Genomic DNA, 9,837 nt, shown 5'->3' with positions numbered 1-9,837 from the left:
TAGGACTTTTGTTGAGATGGCTTGCACTATGCTTCAAGAATATCAAACGCCTCGTTGTACTCTCCTAAGTCAATCAACACTGCCTGCCACATCATCAGCATGGTATATCTTCACAAATTCCTCAAGAAGACCCCATTTGAAATCTCCACTGAGAAGAGAAGCAATGTAAGTTATTTCAAAGTATTCGGTGCAAGATGTTGGATTAGTGTGGGGACACCGACTGGTAAGTCGAGATCGCCGTGCCCAGTGATCCCGAGGATCAATGCTCACTGAACACAGATACTGAATAATAGAGTCTTACATCCATACATACCGTTTGATACAATAAATGACCACTTCGGTCGAGTCTTACATACATAGGGCCTTAAAGGCCAAAGCACCAAACTAGACCAATAGCGGAATTTTTGGTTGAAAGCGTGAACCCATGCCATCAGCCTTAACCTACAGGCATTCTGACTGGGAGGCGTCCTAGCTCGCAAGAACGTCACCGAGTTAATCTTCACCATATCTTGTCTTTCATACCTGGTCAATGAAATAACCAGTGGCAAGCCAATGAGTACTTTGAATGTACTCGCAAATAGCCCATGATACGAACAATGAAAGTGAAGGATAACAGTATCATGCATATTTAGTATAACTCATCTGGGTGGAATTGTTGGGGAACGTCGCATGGGAAACAAAAAATTTCCTACGCGCACGAAGACCTATCATGGTGATGTCCATCTACGAAAGGGGATGAGTGATCTACGTACCCTTGTAGATCGTACAGCAGAAGCGTTAGAGAATGCGGTTGATGTAGTGGAACTTCCTCACGTCCCTCGATCCGCCCCGCGAACAATCCCGCGATCAGTCCCACGATCTAGTACCGAACGGACGGCACCTCCGTGTTCAGCACACGTACAGCTCGACGATGATCTCGGCCTTCTTGATCCAGCAAGAGAGACGGAGAGGTAGAAGAGTTCTCCGGCAGCGTGACGGCGCTCTGGAGGTTGGTGATGATCTTTTCTCAGCAGGGCTCCGCCCGAGCTCCGCAGAAACACGATCTAGAGGAAAAACTATGGAGGTATGTGGTCGGGCAGCCGTGAGAAAGTCGTCTCAAATCTGCCCTAAAAGCCCCATATATATAGGAGGAGGGAGGGGGACCTTGCCTTGGGGTCCAAGGGATCCCCAAGGGGTCGGCCGAGCCAAGGGGGGGAGGACTCCCCCCCAAACCGAGTTGGACTTGGTTTGGTGGGAGGAGTCCCCCTCCCTTCCCACTTCTTCCCTCTTTTTTTTTCTTTTCCTTTGATTTTCTTATCTTGGCGCATAGCCTCCCTTGGGGCTGTCCCACCAGCCCACTAAGGGCTGGTGTGTCCCCCAAAAGCCTATGGGCTTCCCCGGAGTGGGTTGCCCCCCTCCGGTGAACTCCCGGAACCCATTCGTCATTCCCGGTACATTCCCGGTAACTCCGAAAACCTTCCGGTAATCAAATGAGGTCATCCTATATATCAATCTTCGTTTCCGGACCATTCGGGAAACCCTCGTGACGTCCGTGATCTCATCTGGGACTCCGAACAACATTCGGTAACCAACCATATAACTCAAATACGCATAAAACAACGTCGAACCTTAAGTGTGCAGACCCTGCGGGTTCGAGAACTATGTAGACATGACCCGAGAGACTCCTCGGTCAATATCCAATAGCGGGACCTGGATGCCCATATTGGATCCTACATATTCTACGAAGATCTTATCGTTTGAACCTCAGTGCCAAGGATTCGTATAATCCCGTATGTCATTCCCTTTGTCCTTCGGTATGTTACTTGCCCGAGATTCGATCGTCAGTATCCGTATACCTATTTCAATCTCGTTTACCGGCAAGTCTCTTTACTCGTTCCGTAATACAAGATCCCGTAACTTACACTAAGTCACATTGCTTGCAAGGCTTGTGTGTGATGTTGTATTACCGAGTGGGCCCCGAGATACCTCTCCGTCACACGGAGTGACAAATCCCAGTCTTGATCCATACTAACTCAACTAACACCTTCGGAGATACCTGTAGAGCATCTTTATAGTCACCCAGTTACGTTGCGACGTTTGATACACACAAAGCATTCCTCCGGTGTCAGTGAGTTATATGATCTCATGGTCATAGGAATAAATACTTGACATGCAGAAAACAGTAGCAACAAAATGACACGATCAACATGCTACGTCTATTAGTTTGGGTCTAGTCCATCACGTGATTCTCCTAATGACGTGATCCAGTTATCAAGCAACAACACCTTGTTCATAATCAGAAGACACTGACTATCATCGATCAACTGGCTAGCCAACTAGAGGCATGCTAGGGACGGTGTTTTGTCTATGTATCCACACATGTAAATGAGTCTTCATTCAATACAATTATAGCATGGATAATAAACTATTATCTTGATACAGGAATTATAATAATAACTATACATTTATTATTGCCTCTAGGGCATAATTCCAACAGTCTCCCACTTGCACTAGAGTCAATAATCTAGCCCTCACATCACTATGTGATTTACATTGTAATAAATCTAACACCCATACAGTTCTGGTGTCGATCATGTTTTGGTCGTGGAAGAGGTTTAGTCAGCGGGTCTGCTACATTCAGATCCGTGTGCACTTTGCATATATTCACGTCCTCCTCCTCGACGTAGTCGCGGATGAGGTTGAAGCGTCGTTTGATGTGTCTGGTCTTCTTGTGAAACCTTGGTTCCTTTGCTAAGGCAATGGCACCAGTGTTGTCACAGAACAAGGTTATCGGATCCAGTGCACTTGGCACCACTCCAAGATCCGTCATGAACTGCTTCATCCAGACACCCTCCTTAGCCGCCTCCGAGGCAGCCATGTACTCCGCTTCACATGTAGAATCTGCTACGACGCTTTGCTTGGAACTGCACCAGCTTACTGCACCCCCATTAAGAATAAATACGTATCCGGTTTGCGACTTAGAGTCGTCCGGATCTATGTCAAAGCTTGCATCGACGTAACCTTTTACGGCGAGCTCTTCGTCACCTCCATACACGAGAAACATCTCCTTAGTCCTTTTCAGGTACTTCAGGATATTCTTGACCGCCGTCCAGTGATCCACTCCTGGATTACTCTGGAACCTACCTGCCATACTTATGGCCAGGCTAACATCCGGTCTAGTGCACAACATTGCATACATGATAGAGCCTACGGCTGAAGCATAGGGGACGGAGCGCATATGCTCTCTATCTTCATCAGTTGCTGGGCACTGAGTCTTACTCAATCTCGTACCTTGTAACACCGCCAAGAACCCTTTCTTGGACTGTTCCATTTTGAACCTCTTCAAAACTTTATCAAGGTATGTGCTTTGTGAAAGTCCTATCAGGCGTTTTGATCTATCCCTATAGATCTTAATGCCTAGAATGTAAGCAGCTTCTCCTAGGTCCTTCATAGAGAAACTTTTATTCAAGTAACCTTTTATGCTCTCCAAAAGCTCTACGTTGTTTCCAATCAGTAATATGTCATCCACATATAATATTAGAAACGCCACAGAGCTCCCACTCACTTTCTTGTAAATACAAGATTCTCCGACCACTTGTATAAACCCAAATGCTTTGATCACCTCATCAAAGCGCTTGTTCCAACTCCGAGATGCTTGCACCAGTCCATAAATGGATCGCTGGAGTTTTCACACCTTGTCAGCATTTTTAGGATCGACAAAACCTTCGGGTTGCATCATATACAACTCTTCCTTAAGGAAACCATTAAGGAATGCCGTTTTGACATCCATCTGCCAGATTTCATAATCGAAAAATGCAGCTATTGCTAACATGATTCTGACGGACTTAAGCATCGCTACGGATGAGAAGGTCTCATCGTAGTCAACTCCTGGAACTTGTGAAAAACCCTTTGCCACAAGTCGAGCTTATAAACGGTCCCATTACCGTCAGCGTCCGTCTTCTTCTTAAAGATCCATTTGTTCTGAATAGCCTTGCGGCCTTCAGGTAGTATCTCCAAAGTCCACACTTTGTTCTCATACATGGATCCTATCTCGGATTTCATGGCTTCTAGCCATTTGTTGGAATCTGGGCCCACCATTGCTTCTTCATAATTTGCAGGTTCATTGTTGTCTAACAACATGATTGACAAGACGGGATTACCGTACCACTCTGGAGCAGCGCGTGATCTCGTCGACCTGCGTGGTTCAACAGAAACTTGAACTGGAGTTTCATGATCATCATCATTAACTTCCTCCTCAACCGGCGTCGCAACGACAGAGGTTTCCCCTTGCCCTGCGCCACCATCCAGAGGGATGAGAGGTTCGACAACCTCGTCAAGTTCTATCTACCTCCCACTCAATTCTCTCGAGAGAAACTCCTTCTCGAGAAAAGTTCCGTTTTTAGCAACAAACACTTTGCCCTCGGATTTGAGATAGAAGGTGTACCCAACTGTCTCCTTTGGGTAACCTATGAAGACGCACTTTTCCGCTTTGGGTTCCAGCTTTTCAGGCTGAAGCTTTTTGACATAAGCATCACATCCCCAAACTTTAAGAAACGACAACTTTGGTCTTTTGCCATACCACAGTTCGTATGGTGTCGTCTCAACGGATTTTGATGGTGCCCTATTTAAAGTGAATGCAGCTGTTTCTAATGCATAACCCCAAAATGATAACGGCAAATCAGTAAGAGACATCATAGATCGCACCATCTCTAACAAAGTACGATTACGACGTTCGGACACACCATTACGCTGTGGTGTTCCAGGCGGTGTTAACTGCGAAACAATTCCACATTGTCTTAAGTGAGTACCAAACTCGAAACTCGGATATTCACCCCCACGATCAGACCGTAGGAACTTGATCTTCTTGTTACGATGATTTTCTACTTCACTCTAAAATTGCTTGAACTTTTCAAATGTTTCAGACTTGTGCTTCATCAAGTAGACATAACCATATCTACTTAAATCGTCAGTGAAGGTGAGAAAATAACGATATCCGCCGCGTGCCTCCACGCTCATCGGACCACACACATCGGTATGTATGATTTCCAACAAGTCACTTGCACGCTCCATTGTTCCAGAGAATGGAGTTTTAGTCATCTTGCCCATGAGGCATGGTTCGCACGTGTCAAGTGAATCAAAGTCAAGTGACTCCAAAAGTCCATCAGCATGGAGTTTCTTCATGCGCTTTACACCAATATGACCCAAGCGGCAGTGCCACAAAAATATGGCGCTATCATTGTTTACTCTAACTCTTTTGGTCTCAATGTTATGTATATGCGTATCGCTATCGAGATTCAATATGAACAATCCTCTCACATTCGGTGCATGACCATAAAAGATGTTACTCGTAGAAATAGAACAACCATTATTCTCAGACTTAAAAGAGTAATCGTCTCGCAATAAACAAGATCCAGATATAATGTTCATGCTCAACGCATCCACTAAATAACAATGATTTAAGTTCATCACTAATCCCGATGGTAGTTGAAGTGACACGGTGCCGACGGCGATTGCATCAACCTTGGAACCGTTTCCTACGCGCATCGTCACTTCGTCTTTCGCCAGCCTCCGTCTATTCCGCAGTTCCTGTTTCGAGTTGCAAATGTGAGCAACAGAACCGGTATCGAATACCCAGGCACTACTACGAGAGCCGGTTAAGTACACATGAATAACATGTATATCAAATATACCTGATTTTTCTTTGCCCGCCTTCTTATCTGCCAGATATTTGGGGCAATTGCGCTTCCAGTGACCCATACCCTTGCAATAGAAGCACTCTGTTTCAGGCTTAGGTCCAGCCTTGGGTTTCTTCGGCGGATTGGCAACAGGCTTGCCGCTCTTCTTCGAATTGCCCCTTTTGCCTTTGTCGTTTTTCTTGAAACTAGTGGTCTTGCTCACCATCAACACTTGATGCTCTTTACGGAGTTCAGACTCTGCGACTTTCAGCATCACAAACAACTCGCCGGGAGACTTGTTCATCCCTTGCATGTTGTAGTTCAACACAAAGCCTTTATAGCTTGGCGGCAGTGATTGGAGGATTCTGTCAGTGATAGCTTCTTGCGGGAGTTCAATCCCCAGTTCAGCTAGACAGTTTGAGTACCCAGATATTTTGAGCACATGTTCACTGACAGACGAGTTTTCCTCCATCTTGCAAGCATAGAATTTATCGGAGGTCTCATACCTCTCGATCCGGGCGTTCTTCTGAAAGATAAACTTCAACTCCTGGAACATCTCAAATGCTCCATGACGCTCAAAGCGACGTTGAAGTCCCGGCTCTAAGCCATACAAGACTGCACATTGAACTATTGAGTAGTCCTCCTTACGTGCTAACCAAGCGTTCTTAACATCCTGATCAGCCGTAGCGGGTGGTTCATCTCCTAGCGCAGAATTAAGGACATAATCCTTCTTTCCAGCTTGTAAGATTAGCTTAAGATTACGAGCCCAGTCTACAAAGTTGCTTCCATCATCTTTCAACTTAGCTTTCTCTAGGAACGTATTAAAATTCAGGATGACACTTGCGTGAGCCATGATCTACAACACAAATATATTCAAAGTGGACTTAGACTATGTTCAAGATAATTAGAGTTCAACTTAATCAAATTATGCGCTAAACTCCCACTCAAAAAGTACATCTCTCTAGTCATTTGAGTGGTTCATGATCCACTTACACTATCCCAAGTCCGATCATCACGTGAGTCGAGAGTATTTTCAGTGGTAAGCATCCCTATGCTAATCATATCAACTATATGATTCATGATCGACCTTTCGGTCTCATGTGTTCCGAGGCCATGTCTGCACATGCTAGGCTCGTCAAGCTTAACCCGAGTGTTCCGCGTGCGCAACTGTTTTGCACCCGTTGTATGTGAACGTTGAGTCTATCACACCCGATCATCACGTGGTGTCTCGAAACGACGAACTGTAGCAACGGTGCACAGTCGGGGAGAACACAATTTTGTCTTGAAATTTTAGTGAGAGATCACCTCATAATGCTACCGTCATTCTAAGCAAAATAAGGTGCATAAAAGGATTAACATCACATGCAATTCATAAGTGACATGATATGGCCATCATCGCGTGCTTCTTGATCTCCATCACCAAAGCACCGGCACAATCTTCTTGTCACCGGCGCCACACCATGATCATCCATCAACGTGTCGCCATCGGGGTTGTCGTGCTACTTATGCTATTACTACTAAAGCTACACCCTAGCAAAATAGTAAACGCATCTGCAAGCACAAACATGTTAGTATAAAGACAACCCTATGGCTCCTGCCGGTTGCCGTACCATCGACGTGCAAGTCGATATTTCTATTACAACATGATCATCTCATACATCCAATATATCACATCACATCATTGGCCATATCACATCACAATCATACCCTGCAAAAACAAGTTAGACGTCCTCTAATTTTGTTGTTGCAAGTTTTACGTGGTGACCAAGGGTATCTAGTAGGATCGCATCTTACTTACGCAAACACCACAACGGAGATATATGAGTTGCTATTTAACCTCATCCAAGGACCTCCTCGGTCAAATCCGATTCAACTAAAGTTGGAGAAACCGTCACTTGCCAGTCATCTTTGAGCAAAGGGGGTTACTCGTAACGATGAAACCAGTCTCTCGTAAGCGTACGAGTAATGTCGGTCCAAGCCGCTTCAATCCAACAATACCGCGGAATCAAGAAAAGACTAAGGAGGGAAGAAAAACGCACATCACCGCCCACAAAAACTTTTGTGTTCTACTCGAGAAGACATCTACATATGAACCTAGCTCATGATGCCACTGTTGGGGAACGTCGCATGGGAAACAAAAATTTTCCTACGCGCACGAAGACCTATCATGGTGATGTCCATCTACGAGAGGGGATGAGTGATCTACGTACCCTTGTAGATCATACAACAGAAGCGTTAGAGAACGCGGTTGATGTAGTGGAACGTCCTCACGTCCCTCGATCCGCCCCGCGAACAATCCCGCGATCAGTCCCACGATCTAGTACCGAACGGACGGCACCTCCGCGTTCAGCACACGTACAGCTCGACGATGATCTCGGCCTTCTTGATCCAGCAAGAGAGACGGAGAGGTAGAAGAGTTCTCCGGCAGCGTGACGGCGCTCCGGAGGTTGGTGATGATCTTGTCTCAGCAGGGCTCCGCCCGAGCTCCGCAGAAACACGATCTAGAGGAAAAACTATGGAGGTATGTGGTCGGGCAGCCGTGAGAAAGTCGTCTCAAATCTGCCCAAAAAGCCCCATATATATAGGAGGAGGGAGGGGACCTTGCCTTGGGGTCCAAGGGATCCCAAGGGGTTGGCCGAGCCAAGGGGGGGAGGACTCCCCCCCAAACCGAGTTGGACTTGGTTTGGTGGGAGGAGTCCCCCTCCCTTCCCACTTCTTCCCTCTTTTTTTTCCTTTGATTTTCTTATCTTGGCGCATAGGCTCCCTTGGGGCTGTCCCACAAGCCCACTAAGGGCTGGTGTGTCCCCCAAAAGCCTATGGGCTTCCCCGGAGTGGGTTGCCCCCCTCCGGTGAACTCCCGGAACCCATTCGTCATTCCCGGTACATTCTCGGTAACTCCGAGAACCTTCCGGTAATCAAATGAGGTCATCCTATATATCAATCTTCGTTTCCGGACCATTCCGGAAACCCTCGTGATGTCCGTGATCTCATCCGGGACTCCGAACAACATTCAGTAACCAACCATATAACTCAAATACGCATAAAACAACGTCGAACCTTAAGTGTGCAGACCCTGCGGGTTCGAGAACTATGTAGACATGACCCGAGAGACTCCTCGGTCAATATCCAATAGCGGGACCTGGATGCCCATATTGGATCCTACATATTCTACGAAGATCTTATCGTTTGAACCTCAGTGCCAAGGATTCGTATAATCCCGTATGTCATTCCCTTTGTCCTTCGGTATGTTACTTGCCCGAGATTCGATCGTCAGTATCCGTATACCTATTTCAATCTCGTTTACCGGCAAGTCTCTTTACTCGTTCCGTAATACAAGATCCCGTAACTTACACTAAGTCACATTGCTTGCAAGGCTTGTGTGTGATGTTGTATTACCGAGTGGGCCCCGAGATACCTCTCCGTCACACGGAGTGACAAATCCCAGTCTTGATCCATACTAACTCAACTAACACCTTCGGAGATACCTGTAGAGCATCTTTATAGTCACCCAGTTACGTTGCGACGTTTGATACACACAAAGCATTCCTCTGGTGTCAGTGAGTTATATGATCTCATGGTCATAGGAATAAATACTTGACACGCAGAAAACAGTAGCAACAAAATGACACGATCAACATGCTACGTCTATTAGTTTGGGTCTAGTCCATCACGTGATTCTCCTAATGACGTGATCCAGTTATCAAGCAACAACACCTTGTTCATAATCAGAAGACACTGACTATCATCGATCAACTGGCTAGCCAACTAGAGGCATGCTAGGGACGGTGTTTTGTCTATGTATCCACACATGTAAATGAGTCTTCATTCAATACAATTATAGCATGGATAATAAACTATTATCTTGATACAGAAATTATAATAATAACTATACATTTATTATTGCCTCTAGGGCATAATTCCAACAGGAATGATCATAGATATGCATCAAGTTAAAGAATTACTTTTGAAGAACAGGTTACATATATCAACATATCTGCTAAGGGCTGAACCATTCGGGTTCACCCTATATGCCAAGTCATCTAACTTGTCATAACCTCAATGTATCAGCTGAGGGTTAAACCATCCGGGTTTACCCTATATGCCAAGTCATCTAACTTGTCATAACCTCAATGTATCAGCTGAGGGTTAAACCATCCGGGTTTACCCTATATGCCAAGTCACC

This window comes from Hordeum vulgare, chromosome 4H (genome assembly GCF_904849725.1).
Source record: "Hordeum vulgare subsp. vulgare chromosome 4H, MorexV3_pseudomolecules_assembly, whole genome shotgun sequence".
Taxonomy (NCBI): Eukaryota; Viridiplantae; Streptophyta; class Magnoliopsida; order Poales; family Poaceae; genus Hordeum; species Hordeum vulgare.
This window is presented reverse-complemented; position numbering follows the sequence as displayed.